The sequence below is a fragment of the Lepidochelys olivacea genome (genome assembly GCF_965140295.1).
Source record: "Lepidochelys olivacea isolate rLepOli2 genome assembly, chromosome: 6".
Lineage (NCBI taxonomy): Eukaryota > Metazoa > Chordata > Testudines > Cheloniidae > Lepidochelys > Lepidochelys olivacea.
Window position 1 is genome coordinate 13,157,287 of NC_140416.1, and position 15,180 is coordinate 13,172,466.

General features: G+C 45.8%; 1 pseudogene across 1 annotated transcript; it reads right to left on the bottom strand.

Moving 5' to 3' along the window:
- Positions 1-7,476: 7,476 nt before the first annotated feature.
- On the bottom strand, positions 7,477-10,737 carry LOC311522752 (up-regulator of cell proliferation pseudogene; annotated as a pseudogene). Its single transcript has one exon. The product of its transcript is annotated as an up-regulator of cell proliferation pseudogene (transcript).
- Between the last annotated feature and the right edge of the window lie 4,443 nt (positions 10,738-15,180).

Below are 15,180 nucleotides of genomic sequence, written 5' to 3' on the forward strand. Positions count from 1 at the left end.
GCCTGTGACGGTGCCAAGGGTCACAGGAGAGGGGGATGATATGCGCTCTTTAGGGATGTGACTTCTTCTCTTCTGCCAATTTCCTGTAAACCCAGAGGGACACCGGCCAGCGGCTCTCCCCAAAACACTTATTGAAATGTCTGACTTACTATAAGCATCCACTGCATAACACAGACACTTCGTTGGGGGATGGGATCTCTTTAGATTCTCACACAGACTGTGAGGTAGATACTAGGCTGGCCAACCTAGGGAATTAGCTCTCGCCACTCAGGAGCACCCTCTGCAGGTGGTGTCTTGCCCACAATTACCTGCCCTTTTCCAAGCTCCACCACATTAGGCCCTACATCCCTCCCAGGCAATGGCGTACTTTCCTGGGATACCGCCCTCTGGAGGTGCCCCACTCTCTGGGTTCTGCCCCTCCAGGGAACTGGCTACCCCTAATCCCACCACTCGCCTCAGTGACCCACTGCTGTTCTTCACCCTAGCCCCTTCCCTCAGGGCCACACTGCAGTCTGAACTGGCCACTCATCATTAGCAAGGGGGTAGACCTGCTGCCTCTTTCTCCCCTGGCTGCCCCTCCTCAGCCCTAATACCTCCTCAAGGCCCTGTATCAGGCCCTCAGCCTGGGACTTGGTCAGGCCAAAACTCCCCCAGCTCCCCCTGACCTTCCCCAGCACTGCTCTGTCCAAGGTATCTTTCCCTGTCTAAGCAGCCAGCCCCATCACCTCATTCAGTTTTCTCATTTTTTTCAACAGTCACCCTGTGCAGCCTCATACATCCTGCCATAGCAGTACCCCGACACAGGCCTGTGGATAAGGCTGATGTTGCAAACTTTATGTTCTGGGTTTAGTGTATGTGTCGAAGGGGGTCACACACTAGGTTGCTACTGTCGGGTGAACTTATTTCACACCCCAGAGGATCCTCACATCCCTCCATTCCCACCCACAAGCTTCCTGCATGCCACGCTCCCATGCCTCTCAATTTCAGGGGCTCTGTGTGCCCCCCCAAAGTCCCTCCTCCTCCCATACTAACCCCCCCCCCATTTTCCCCTCCAATGACAGCAGCTCTGTGTGACTCCCATTCCCCCCATACCAGGGGCTTTGTGTACCCCATTCCTCACTCCCCGCATTCCTCCCCCAATAGCAGGAGTTCTGAATGTGCTCCCATTCCCCTACCCCCCCACGCATTCTCCTTCACTCCTTCCATACCAGGGTTCCCTAATCTTCCCCCCACCAGGAGCTCTGTGTGCCCTCCATTACTCCCTCCCTCTAAACCAGGGCCCCCCTTCACTCTCAGTCCAGGAGCTCTGTCTGCCCCCCATTCCCAACTTCCCTCCATGCTAGGGGTTCTATGTGCCCCCTTCCCCCTATACCAGGTTCTCCTAATTTCATGCTGTCTGGAGTGGCTCACAACTGTGGGTTAATCTCAGGGCAGACTGTCAGAAAATAGGGCAGAGAGACCAACATGGTGGTGTGTTTTATAATTAGGGTGACCATATTTCCCTATGCTGGATATGAACACCTCGTAAAATTACTCGTGAGTTCACTGGCAATCAATCAGAACTATGCAGTACAAACCTTCAAATTAACATCAAGTTGACTGAGCCTCCATTAAAAAGAAATACTGCCTAGTTGGATTCTTTTTATTTACCTTCTTATCTTGAAGGCTTTAGGGTTCCCATTTAGGGGTGTGTGACACCCCCCCACACACCCTCCCACACCTGCAGGGTGAGGTGACACATGTTAGGGGGCTTATTCCTTCACCCACTTACTTCCCTGGTCCTTCTCGCATGAACAGAGAGCAACAATACCCGAAGTCCAAAGGTGCAAACAATTCGATGTTTATTGGGGTGAACTTCCAGCAAGCATGATTCCAGTTTCCTTCCTTACTATCCTCCTTCCCAGCTCTGACACCACAAAGTCTTACACCTGTGTCCCTGTTCCCATTCCTGCCCTTAGCCAAACATGATTCCAACTTCCTTACTCCCATTCCCTGTTCCCATTTCCCCCTTTAGCAAAACATGATTCCAATTTTCTTACCCCCATTCCCTGTTCCCATCTCCCCCTTTAGCAAAACATGATTCCAATTTTCTTACCCCCATTCCCTGTTCCCATCTCACACACCCACATGCCCACCCCCACCCACACCCACACCCCGTCACTTCCTCATTGACTACAGATTATATAGTAAAACTTGAGTTCTGCTTAGCTATACCTTAACCAATCATTTTCCTGAAATTTAACTAACCAATCCTAACATATTGTAACATGATTATGTAACCAATTATATCCCACCACCTCAATTAGTTTACACCCAGCAAAATTAATTATACAGCAGACAGGAACAATCACAGAACCAGACAGAGATTATACAGACAAACAACAGCAAAGTGGGAACTATAATGACAAAACAATACAGAAGTGAGGATTTCACATCCCAGCTATTGATAAGTGAGTTCTTGCCAGACAGGATGCTATCAAACTAAGTTTCCTTTTACATTTTCTAGGCACTTCCCTTTCTCTGGAGGTGATAGGAATACAATCCTGTCCTGATAGTGCCTAACAGCCCAATAGCACCTTATTTCAATGTGACTAGTTTGGAATGTGAGGATGTGACTGTTCGCTTCCCAGCTTATGGCTGCCTCTGCTGCTTAGCCAAAGGCCTTAGCCTAAGAACAGGGCCTCAGACTGTCACAGTAAGAGAAGGCCCTTACACTGGCAGACAGTGGTTTTGATTCTTTCTTTTATACCTCTATCACTAGCCAAGTGATAAGAATACTACTAAATTCTTAGAGTACAGGCCTTTACAGACAGGCCTGAATATCTATATCCTAACACTCAGCAGACTGAAGTGCCTCTTTTCCCATGCACACATGCCCATACACCTCTCTCACATGGGTTTATGTGTGTGTGTGACTGACGGACTCGACCCTTTCCCTGCCTGGTGCTCTTTGCCCTCCATGCCTGGCTGGGCCCCCGGGTCAGACCTGCCTCTCCTGGTACCTGGTGCCACATCTTACCAAGGCAACACATGGATGGGGGCACGCAGGGTCACATGCCTCCCCCCATTTCTACCAGGGCTTATACCAGAATGTGGCATGTGGCCACCAGCAGCCTTTTGGCACTGTGCAGGAGGGAAGGGACAGGAGCTGCTTCCAGCCACAGGGGAGGAGTAGAGGGGAAGTGATGATCTGGCCCTTGTCTTTGCAGACCTCATCTCATCTTGTTCCCCCCACCGTGGCTGGAAGCAGCTTGTCCCTTCCTGCCCACACAGTATCATAAATCAGCTAAGACCTCCATGCTTCTGCTGGCCACCAACATAACCTAGATGCCTTCTGTCCCCCCCGGCTACAGCGTGGGAAGGAAGGGGTTAAGCCTTAAGAATGCACTGTGCACCAGGGCCCAGGTAACCTGATTGCAGAGGCTTCAGAGAACCCTGCCAGAGAGGCAGCTCAGCAGGGGAGGGTGCCTAGGGGACAGAGCAGCCCCACGCTCCCTGGGGGCTGGACCCAGCGCAGGGTGTGGGGTGGGCAAAGAGGGTACTAAGCCCCTGTCCGGGGGCTGCGGTGAAGCCTGCAGGGTCAGGTTGGGAACAGGCTGGAAATTGTTTCCCACCCCAGTCCAGAGCTTAGCGGCTTCCCCATGCATGCATTGCCCAGGGCTTTGGCACATGCAGGGCTCGGCTCCTCCTGGCCAGTGTCCCGGGCCGGAGGGTCTTGGGCTTTCCCGGCGTGCTGGCCCAGCCAGAGGCAGTGGGGGAAGGAAGGAGTCTACCGGCCAGACTATTGATAAGTTGTAGTATTCCAAACAGGAGCTGGTTCTCCGCACAGCGCTGGGAATCAGATGTGTCCTGCTGGGGGGGGATGGGGTGATAGAGAGGAGCAGCAGGACTTGTGGAGGTGAAGGGGCAAAGCAGGGAGAGGACAGTGAGAGGAGGAGCATGTAAAGGGCCGATGGGTGGGCAGCAGAAGTGACCTATAATCAGCCACTGCCTGGTACCTGCCCTCACTCTCTAGCCACTGCAGCTCACAGCACACAGCTAGGGCTGGCCAGAAACGGGACCGGGAGCAGGGCCCTGCTGGTCGAAAGCCGGCTTCCAGCAGGGGCTGCACTGACAGACCAGCAGGGGGAGCAGCTGGCCCTGCGCACTGCATCTTATCCCTGCCACCAGCTATGGATCCCCACCCCCATCACTGGTCACTGGACCCCCCCCCACCCTCCCCGCACTGGTGGGAGGATGTCTCGCGAGCAAGGATCCGGCCAGCAGCAGGACTCATTAGTACTGATGCATGCGGGGAGACTGAAAATATGGGATAGTTTGCCCGTTTTTAAGAAAAAGTCAGGACAGCTTAAATACGGGATTGTCCCTTTAAAAACTGGACATCTGGTCACCCTATTTATAATTACATTTCACCAAACCAGCAACAAATATAAATTCCTGGATCACTGGACTAGTCTTACCATGGAGTTACAGACAGTCTCCTTAAGCTCTCCAGCCCATCTCACCACGCAAACAAACTGCACTTAGTGATAATGGTCACATAAACCAAAAATCACACCACATCAGGTTCTTCCCTGTTCCAAGAAACCAGTCACTTCCCCCTCATCAATTGGTACTCTGGATCTTACACCAAGGACAACACTGGTAGCCAATGCTATAGTTAACTAACTATTGGTTTATTAGCTGAGAAAAATAAATGTGTTATTGAGAGGTTAAAGCAGGTAAATTACATTAACAGGTGAGTCAAAGTTTGTGAACCCCAAAGGATAACAGGGATGTAGTAATCTGCCAGTTCAGGGCCACCCAGAATAGCTCTGGGGATCTCTGTCTTCTTGTTTAGTTATTCCACCCTGTTAGAATCCAAACAGTCCAGAGATAAAGGATCTTCCTTTGAATCAGTACTTATAGCTTCTTCTCCACACAACAATCAGAGACATGTTCTTACTCACACAATGGCCAATTGCTTTGAATTTAGCACTCTTCATTTGCATTCAATGAGCTATTTAATTACACGCTTAGACATAATATAACCGCCTGCCTTTACATTATAATAAGAATAGATACATGAAAAGAATACAAGTAACATTCCATTCGTTTCATGAAGTTCTAACATCTGAATACACTCTTAGATTAACACACACTTTGATCTAGGTCTATTTAATTACCAGGCATGCTTAATGTAAATGTAATGTAATAGTAAACAACAAGATCTAGTTAGGCAAAAACAATGCAATTAACATCTCCTTTGATCTCTATTAACACACAAGTGAATTGGCCTGAATATATACTAATACATTTAACTCCTTTGATAGTCACACACAAGTGAATGGGTCTATGGCTCTGGCCTGGCTTTGTCAGCATCACACCTGCCACCAGGAGTTATGTGAGCCCTTCACACCAGGGTCCTGCATTCTCCCCCCATGCCATGGGCTGTGTGCATGCCCCTATTCTCCCATCGATACATCCCCATTCCCTCTTCCATCCCTCCTCCATGTTGTTTTTTTCTGGGAGATGAGTCATTCAGGTGGCCAACATCTTAAACTCCACTGGGATGCCAGGAGCTTCATTTCTCCCTCATATTCAGTTGACTGATTTCCCCTCAAATCAAAAGGGTTCTGGCCATTGGTGCCCAGGGCACCACCTGAAATTTTGAAATTGATCAGATGAGGCATTTAAAAGCTATCCCATTACAGACAGAGAGACAGACAGAGAAATGGCACCAAGCGGAGTGTAAGGGCATCGCATGCCTGGCCAAAAAGTGACATTTCTAGGCTTTTTTTTAATCCCTTGGAGAGGGCAGCATCCACCACTTCCCTTCCTCGCCCATCCCCCCAGCGTAAATGGAGAAAATTTCTCTCATCAATAGCCAGCAAATCTCAGTACAGATGCACAGGGGCAGCCTCTTCCCCATGGTGGGAACTTAGCGGGGCTAGACAGAAATGTGGAGGGCTGTGCTATATATCTTGTGGGCACACGTACATATTTATTTGTCTAACAATGCGCACTTAAATGTCTCTTTTATCCATGTTATCCTCAAAAGGAGAATAAAAATATACACAGATCAGTTTTAAACTTTATCTCTGGCAGCTACCTGGGACAACATTTATTCACAGAAAATCAATAGGAAAAAAAATTGTACTCAGGATGTTCCTCTCTCAAAACCTCGTCTCACTCTCCTGTAAACCATTTCTCATTTAATTTTCTTTGAAAATTCTTGATCATTTATACACAAAATAAATCAACATCAGTCAAACATGGCATTTTAGAATTTCATTTTATAAAGCTCCTGGTTGGCCTGAACTGGGGCTTATACAGTATCTGGCTAACAAGCAAATGAGATCAGGCAAAAATTGTAGGACAGTAAATAGTCAAATCATCAGCATTTATACATCAGTGAAAGTCAGGGCAGTGAAGCTCAACCTTGGCTGCCACAGCTCACTTAAAGCAATTTTAAAATCACGTTTGGATACAACAGGAATTACTGAAATGTTCATTCACATCTTTATAGACACTTTCATCCAGAAGGATCCATGTGGATGTTACAGACAGAGCAGGGCCAAACCATGCCATGCGAGCAGGGGGGAGGAAACCCAGGCAAGTATTAGCCAAAATGGCAGTATGTGACCTTCTAGCTGGGACCACAGATTTCTTAGCACCACTAACTGCCTTCCCTGGCTTCTCCCCACAGCACCCCCATGCAGAAGGGTAGCAGGCAATCACAGGGCAAATAGCCAATGCACCATGGCTTCTTAGCCTTACTGACCCTGGATGAGAGATGTGTGCGGGGCAGTGAGCAGAGCAGAGGGAAAGACCATTCCCAGGGATGGGGTGGGTTTCCCATGGAGCCTTGGTGTCTGTTGGGTTTGTGGGGATTCCCTTTGAAACCTCAGGGTCTTTTGGGGTTGCTGGCTGCATCCCTCCTTTCCCCATTACATTATGCTGCAAACCTCCCTCATTGGTGTTTCTGAAGTACTTTCCCCCTCCCATGTGTTACCCCAGAGAAGGCGAGCATCAGGGCCAGGCTGTTTGGTGTCAGATTAGCCATAAAAGCACAGGATATTGATTCTCTAAGTAGCAGAAGTGGATGGTTCGTATTCGGGGGCTCTTGGAGGGAACACTCATGTGGGAAAGGTTTGCAGGTCACTGGATGGTACCACTGTATCAGCAAAATGCAGTGGTGAGGACAAATTGGGATTTTGGCGATTTGCTCCTTAAGACAGAGGTGCAGAATCTCCACATTTGGGTCTTTCCCTCCTTCTTTAATTTTGCCATACATCGATATGTGATGTGAAATGTGATGGGATGTGAAATGTGAAATAGCATTGTTTCTTTATCTGTTTGGAAGCTGCAACCTGTGTCTGATATTAAAAGAGAATCACCATTACATTTAAGGGAATTAACTTCTGTAATTCTCCATTCACAAAAGAGTTTCTCAGCCTGTTTTTGATTTCAATGTAAAGGCTTCCTTTAGGCTCTTTAGAACAACTCTCTGCAATAAGTTTCATCATAATCTGCTTTGCCATTTACTTTTCCATCAGTGTAACTATTGCACTCTTCTATTAAGGATTTAGCTAAAGCCTCTGTTTTATGCCAGCATTCCTGTGTCAAGAATTCTTTCACACCTGATATTGATAGTGTGTAACCTCTGAACACTTTTAAGTCTAAGTATTCCTTTTTCATTTTGAAATTTTGTGTTTTATAAGCACACAAGCTTTTGGCATCCCGTAACATCTTCCAGACTGCACTGCCCCTATCCGCTAGGTCTCTTCTCAGCTGGAACTCCACATCTTCAAATATGTTGCGTCTCTGTAAAGGAATGAGTGATAATTCTGACAATGTCTCTCTCCACATGTTCTCCAATTCCTTCTCCAGTTCATCATTATTTAATTTGCAGTTGCTTTTCCTGCAATGGTTCAGAAGCCCATCCACTTTCTCTTCAATTTTTCTCTTGTACTCTGACAGGACAGAGTCTGTTTTGTGTTGGCCTTTTTTAATATGAATCGCTTCTTGCCACTTGCTGAATGAATAACTCTCCAGTTCATTCCTGAGACTATTGGCACTTCTTCTAAAATCTTCTTTGTACTTTTCTATCAGGTGCAGATTTGCTGCTCCACTTTCAAAATACTGTTGTAAATGATTCAAAATCTTCTCTGCTTCTTGCCTCAGTTTTTCCTGTGCCTCACTCTTTAGTCTGATTGAAAGATTAGGGTCTAGTTTATCTGGTGGCTGATTTTGGATGAAAGTTTCCTTTTCAGATACCCAGAAAGGTATCTCCTTCCGGAAACCCCATTCCCACTCTGCATACTTCACAGACAGCTGGTTATAGGCTTCATCAACAAGGCTGTTTCTAAAGCTGAAAATAAAGTTCTCATGTTTTACAGCATTCCACAGGCTCCTCACCCATTCAAGAAATTGGGGAATGTCCTTGGGAGTTCTCTCTTGTGAACAATCTTTCAGAAATTCAAACAAATATTTCTTTAATTCATAAACCTTTTGACTGTATCCCAAATTCACTGGAGCCATGGGGGAGAGTCCGTGCCACAAAGCAGGAATGTACCAATTGTGTTTTTCCAGATCATAATCCATAATATCAGAAAAATTCATCTCCTTGCATTTCTTTTCCATGTTGGCTGCAACTTTGGTCATTTCATTCAGCTGTTCCAGGAGGTGTTTCCTGTCCCTCATGTTTTGTTCATGTGCAGACACGTCACTGACATTCTGATGCACAAACTGGCAGTTGTTTTTTTTCCCGATTTTCTCCATTCTGAGAAATGCATGGACCACAATTTGCAGAACATCTTTCATTTCAGTGGCATTCTCCATGGCCATGTTAACGATGGTGATGTCACTCAGTCCAGTCACCAGGGTGGCCAGCTCATTGTCATGTTGATAACTATCCTCCAGCTTGGCCATTTCGGGGGCTTTCAAGCCTTCTGTGTCTATCACCAGGATGAAATCACAGCCCAGTTCCTGCTGAAAGTTCCCTGCCACTTTAATGAGTAACATGAAGGCTCCCCGTGTGCATCAGCCACTGCTCACTGCAAACTGCAGGCCGAACATGGTGTTGAGGAGGGTGGATTTCCCAGTGCTCTGTACTCCCAGCACCATCAGAACCAGCATTCTGTACCTTCCCCCCAGCTTGGCATCAAGCTGACTCAGAACATCTGTTACCCACTGCAGTGGGATGTTGGAAATGTCTCCATCAATGATCTCCATGGGAAACCCTTTCAGCATGAGGTCAGCTGCTATGCTTGGGAGATGGGTGAATTGCCTTTGGCTTTCTGCCATTTTACCTTCTTTAACCATTGAGCATTCAGCTTCATAAAACTGCCCCAACTCACGCATGAAATGCTCCACTCCTAAGGAACTGGCAGAGATTAATTTGTCTAACTCTGCAAACATTTTGGGGTCATCTTTTGAGTTTTTGCATTTCTCTTTATATTGATCCCATAGTTTAGAAAGATTCTCCCTAGCAATGGGATCCAGGCCAAACTTCATCCATTTCAGGAAGTAATGTTTCTCCCTGTGATGTAGGTGTTCTATTCCAGTAATAAATGTAATCAAACCATCAGTAAGGTCATGTTTATTCTGCTGAGCACATAAATCCATTAATTTCTTTTTCAGCTGAGATTTATAGTTCTCCAGTGGGGTGTCTCCTTGCTTTCTCATTCGGCACAGCTCTTTATCCACTTCAGCCAAGTTTCTCCATGTCTCCCCTTGGAGTCTCAGCTTTTCCCTCTTGTACTTTGCCACATCTTTGATTTGTGCAGTGATTTCCTTTGCATATGTGTTTGGGGTCTGACATTCCTTGTTATCCTCATCTACCTGGATGCCTAATTGACGTGCTGTCTCAGCCATGGCTTCTATACTCACTCTCTTGGGAGAAGATTTCATTATGGCTGCTATTGCAGACTGCAGAACTTTTACAAATTGTGCCTTATTTGTGGTACCTCCTTTCCACAGCACATGTGACTTGTTCAGTTTCAGCATCGAGGCTAACTTTTTCAGGAATTCCAGCGTTTGCTTGGCTTTCCCAGCCTGATAATTGAAGATGAAGTAGTATTTAGTGGCTGATCCCTGCAGAGATGATAACAGCGTGCATTCTCTCTCACTGATGCTCTCCGTTAATATGAACACTGCTGAGGAGACCTCTGTTAAAAAGCTGAACTGCAGCCAGTGCAACTCAATGTCTCCCCGCAGGTTTGCAACCACAACAGGCTCTGGGAAAAGATCCAGATTCTCCCTCCCAGCAGGGAAATACCAGGAAATCTCGAGCAGCCCACCTGCGATTTCCCGAGGGATGTTCCCAGACTCCATGTCTCGATGGATGAAGAAATCCTGGTGCTGCTGGGAGGGGCTGAGAACCTCATTGAGGAGGTGGGACTTGGAGAAGCTGCAGCTCCCCATCCGCACAAAGGAAATGGTTGGCATTGACGTGAGCACCAGGCTCTCCTCTCTGAACCCTCTACTCTCTGACAGGGAGTGCGGCCTCCACTTCCTCACCATGTCCCTCATGGCCCACAGCAGTAGGGTGCACTTGGGGGTGTCGAGGGCAGGTAGCAGCAGAGGGAGAGCAAACTGGCACATGGACATTTTGGACAGGATCTCCTGCTGTAGGAAACTGTCTGAGGAAAGCAGAATGGCACAGAGAACATCAAGGGTGTGCAGGGAATCACTGGTGTCTGTGTCACTGAGAAAAGTAAAATCTTCAGGAATATCCAGCTCCTCTTTGTCCATAGTTAGTGTTTGATCAGTGGGTACCCTGTGCTCAAGGCTTGTGCTTCTTGCCATCCCATTCAGAGCCATGAGCTTCCTGAGGAAATGCCAAGGTAAATCTCCTGTTGTCTGAGGAGGGCAGTTCTTTAGACTTTCTGGTGTGATTTCCAGGACATCTCTCAGCTTTAGTTTCCTGCTTCTGTATTTCTCCTTTTCTAACTTTGACTCGATGTACTGAAGGGCTTTTGGTCTCTCTGCAGAAAGGTAATACAACGTAAACACTTTGATAAACTGAAAATGTTTCAGGTGGAACTCTTACTTTGGTATTAGGGCCATAATGTGAAGGAATTGCAATTATTAAACAAAAATCATGGAGGTCTGCATGCTCCTTATAAGTGACAACCACTTAGAGGGGTCGTGTAGCTGGAGTACTGAAGCACCATTTATCTGGTGCAACCTTCACAGATTTGACCCAACTGTCACACTCTCAGTCATCCTAACTGAAATGCCACACTTATGGAGAGCTACGGAAATTCTTTCAGACAGGTCATGTATTCAACTAGAAATGTGGTTTTGGTTGGCCTAAAATTATTGCAATTTTGATATGAGAGGTTTCAGCCATTCATAAAATGGCCAGAGAAGAAGGAGGAGGTGGTGCTGCTGTTCCCTCCCCCAGTCCTCCCATAACATGTAGCCCAGTGGATGTGGGAAAGCCAAGTTTGAAATCCTGCTCTGAAACAGGTCCCAAATTAACTTTTCTGAGTCACCAAAAATTTCAAAATATTTTAGATTTGGTTTGACGCAAACTAAATATTGTTTTTTAAAGTTTTTTTTTTGGAACCACCACCAAACCAAACAAACACTTACTCATCCAGCTCTGCTCAGTTGCAATGCAGGCAATCCTTCAGGCAATGCATAAATTCTTCCTTCTTTCCACCTCCCTTGTTTACTACTTCACCTGATGGTGTTCTTGTCACCACTTTTCTTCTCAGTACATCACACTAGGGCAGGAAGTGAGGATGAATATGCAGTCAGCTTACTGGCCCACACTAGCAGCATATTCTACCCAGGAGACAGATCCGCAAATGTTACAAAGGCTGAATGATGACTAGAAATTGTAGCAACCAGCATGGAACTTAGAGGGAGGGTCACAAGTTGCAGGAGGGAAGAGTATGGAGAAAGCACCAGCAGGTCAGTCTGTGTGCACATGGCTCGAATGCTAAGCTCCAAGTGCTGCAGCTCTGTAAATAGTTGCTTGAACGAAGGGCTGGCTTAGTTTAATAAGACTGGATCCTCACAGAGGAAAAGATTGATGGATGATATTGAAGCAAATTGAGAACAAACAGACAAAGGCGTATAATTTAAATAACACCAATATCTTGAACACTAGAGGTGTAGAAGCATTCGATGACAAAGTCTGTGAGTACGCTGTTCGAATATTATGCCAAGATGACCAGGCTCATATATGGTGATGAGGATAGAGCCATTGCAAAAACATGCAAGATGGAGTATTTAGGAAGAAAGGCGAAGATCATTTAAATATGTGCCTATAGAATTCAGTACCATGGCTTCCGAGAGATCTTTCTCATACCTGAGCGAGAAGATGCAATAGAGAAGCTTGAACCAAGCAATTCCCCTGGGCTGGAGCCCATCTGTGACCATGAGCTAAAGCACTTTGGGAAGAAGGCTAGAGCCAGGTTGTTGGACATCAGAAATTACTCAAGCATAAAAAAGGAAGGTACCTAAATTGATGGAAATCACCAGTTACTGTTTCTCTGAAATCCGGCAAGGATCCCTCTTTTCCAGGCAGCTATTGGCTTATATCTTTAACCAGTCTCCTTTGCAATATAATGGAAAGAACAGTACAGTCAAGGCTTCTATGGTGGCTTCTAAAAGAAGGAAAGGTAGAACCTACCCAAATGGCTTATGGGCCTTTGCACTCAATGACAGACTTGCTGGTGGCCTTCTGGCAGCCTCTTAGCAATGGCTTCCAGAAAAAGCCACCGCAGTCATCAACAGGAGTCTGTTTTAAACTCAGTGCAACATTTAATGGAGTCTGGTATAATAGGCAGTGAGATGGGAGTTTGGTAAAATGCACCTCTGGATAAGAGGTTTCCTACCATACAGGAAAAAAAACCACTAAGATTAAGTTATACTCCTTCAAAGACAAGGAGGCCAGGATTTCTTCAGGGCTCAGTATTAAGTCCTGGTGTTTTTTTGCTGCTCTCCTCTGGTCTGTCAGACTACCTGAAATGATTTGAATACACCTATGCAGACGATGTTGCACTTCATACCATGGGTCTTGAAAAAGATATATGGAGAATGGATTGAATGAGGACTTAGAAATCGTAACTAGATGGGCAACGCAACATAAATTCAAGCTCAATCCAGCAAAAACAAAGTCCACCTACTTTACCATAATTATAGGAGGTTCAACTACAGTCCAATCTTCACACTGGCTGGAGAAGGTATTGCTGTTGAGAAAAATCTGCTATACCTTAGAGTGACATTGACACTGTACTCATGTTTGGACCACAGGTCAAAAAGTTGGCAGCCAAAGCAAAGAAGAGATTGGCTCTTCTATAATGTATTGCAGGTACCAACTGGGGTTCACATGTTTGAACACTGAAAACAACATGCTGCTCAATATCTCATCCAATACTTGAATAACTCTTACCTGTCTGGTCACATAGTGCTCTCAGTAACCTTGCCAAGATCAATGTTGTGCAGTCAACTGCAATTCACTGTAAGATCCACTCCAACAGCAATTTGTAAAAAGAGTTTTTGATGTTCAACCACTTGAGAATCATAGAGAAGAATAGCTATTTTGGTATGGAAATTATCTCATTCCCTATCTGAATGTCATCACTGTTCAGGTCTGTTCAGAAACTGGAAAACCAACTTAAGGCTGAAAAGATCCTCTTGTTTCCAGAAGTGCACAAAGGCTACTGGAGAAACAGAAACACTTGATGATGCTATGAGGGTAGAGTGTGTGAAGCAACATGTACACCCACTAATCCCTCCACATGAATCTATTTACTTTAATAAATATCTCTCCCTTTGGGAACCTTGCTCAAAGGAACATACGGAGTTGGCCACCCTAAAGAAAATTGTAGAAAAGCCCATTGAACAGTATCAGTCACAAGGCAAACAGATTCATGGGTACACTGATGGTTCATCAAATAAATCCTTTAAGAATGGTGGCTGTGGATGAAGAATGTCTTCATCCAGGACCCTAGTGGAGAACATACTCATGGCACCACAAGAAATAAACAGAGCAGAAATAGAGGCCAGTGTTGTGATCTTTGTTGACAGGTGTCGATCCTCAGTTCCTTTAGAAGAAACCAGAATGCTCTCATCAATGCAATGCATAAAGAGGTTTGGAGGATCAGAGAGAGAGGCAATAAATTAACTTTGGAATGGATTCTATCACATGTTGACATGTACGGGAGTGAGATAGCTGATAACTGTCCAAAACTGGAAGATCGGAAATTCATGAAAAAACTCGTACAGATACAGACAGACATCATCTTCCTTTCCAAATGCAGACAGATGGACATCATACCAAAAGGACTGAAGGTAAAAAATCCATTACAATCTATATACCACACAGACTATGCTGACAGCTTGTGCCACACGCTGTCAAAGAAACTGTGGAAGCACCTGATCAACATCCTCTACAGCAAAGAGGGAAAGATTAAGAATGAGCTCTCAAAACTGGATACTCTCATAAAAAAACAACCCTCCACACAAACTTCCTCGCGGCTGGAATTTACAAAAACTCGACAAGCCATTTACAACACACACTTTGCTTGTCTACAAAAGAAAAAAGACACTAAACTATCTAAACTACTACATGCCACAAGGGGCCAAAGCAATGGTTCCCTTAACCCACCCGGCAATATTGTTAATCTATCCAATTATACTCTTAGCCCAGCAGAAGAATCTGTCCTATCTCGGGGCCTCTCCTTCTGCCCCTCCACCCCCACAAATATGATACAGTTCTGCGGTGACCTAGAATCCTATTTTCAACGTCTCCGACTCAAGGAATATTTCCAACACACCTCTGAACAACATACTAATCCACAGAGACCTTCCTACCAACACTACAAAAAGAAGGATTCTAGGTGGACTCCTCCTGAAGGTCGAAACAACAGACTGGACTTCTACATAGAGTGCTTCCGCCGACGTGCATGGGCTGAAATTGTTGAAAAGCAGCATCACTTGCCCCATAACCTCAGCCGTGCAGAACACAATGCCATCCACAGCCTCAGAAATAACTCTGACATCATAATCAAAAAGGCTGACAAAGGAGGTGCTGTTGTCAACAGGAATAGGTCAGAATATGAACAAGAGGCTGCCCGGCAGCTCTCTAACACCACTTTCTACAAGCCATTACCCTCTGATCCCACTGAGAGTTACCAAAAGAAACTACACCATTTGCTCAAGAAACTACCTGAAAAA